Source organism: Phaethon lepturus, unplaced genomic scaffold, assembly GCF_000687285.1.
Source record: "Phaethon lepturus isolate BGI_N335 unplaced genomic scaffold, ASM68728v1 scaffold20753, whole genome shotgun sequence".
Taxonomy (NCBI): Eukaryota; Metazoa; Chordata; class Aves; order Phaethontiformes; family Phaethontidae; genus Phaethon; species Phaethon lepturus.
In genome coordinates, this window is record NW_010528838.1 from 31,836 (window position 1) to 32,671 (window position 836).

Genomic DNA, 836 nt, shown 5'->3' on the forward strand with positions numbered 1-836 from the left:
AGCCCACGGTCGTTCTGAGCCCTGCCATCAGGAATGTACTCTTCCTCGGCATGGCCCCAGCGCAAGGACCATGCCCCAGCCCGGGGAGCTGCTTTGCTCCCTCAGCTGTAATGAGAGCCTAAGCTGGAGGGAAGGGCTGGAAAGGGTGGGTCTGCCGAGGGGTCCCTGGGGCTTATGATGGTGTGGCTAGAGCAGAAACAACCACCCCACCCTGCGCCCTGCAACACCTCTCCCTCCATAAATGGGGCAGGTGGATAGCCCTCTTCCTCCCCCCGTTCCCCCTCTTTTCCTCCCTCCCAGAGGTCACCTTCAGCACGGAGGCAGCGTGCCCCCAGGACCAGAGACATGGGGAAGGGGCGGAGCGTCACGCTTCGCCCCGTAATGCCTGGCAGCCCCCTCCAGCTGCTCGGCACAGGCTGAACCCAGCCCAGAGGCTGCGGCGGGGGAAGCGAGGCAGTCCGCGGCCGGCCACGCTGCTGGGGAAGGTGAGAGCCTTGGTACGGACGGGGAGGGTGTGTGGGAAGAGAAGTTACAGCCATAGCAGGATGAAAGAGGCTGGACAGGCACGTAAAAGGGCACCCACCCCTCACAAACCGGTTTTGGAGACTCCGGTGTAGCGTGCCGGCGCAACGTGGAGCACACCCGTTTCCCACACCTGGTTGGTGGTGAGCTCGTTGGGTGGCTCTGCCCCAAAAGGCAGCTTGGAGTCCGGTTGTGCCCGGCGGGACGGTGCCGCGGTACCGGCCGGTTGGCTGGGAGGAGGGTGCGATGTGGCTTGGCCCCAGTGAGAGCGCTGCCCATGTCTGCCCGAGGAGGCTGCTGCGCAGAGGCTGGGG

At 65.3% G+C, this 836-nt stretch overlaps 1 protein-coding gene across 1 annotated transcript in view; it reads left to right on the plus strand.

Moving 5' to 3' along the window:
• The first annotated feature begins 434 nt into the window (after positions 1-434).
• Positions 435-836, plus strand: part of SBK2 (SH3 domain binding kinase family, member 2) — a 10,624-nt gene continuing 10,222 nt past the window's right edge. Inside the window, exon 1 of the mRNA XM_010283779.1 lies at positions 435-485. The gene's annotated coding sequence lies outside the window, so the exon portion shown is untranslated. The remainder of the gene's footprint in view (positions 486-836) is intronic.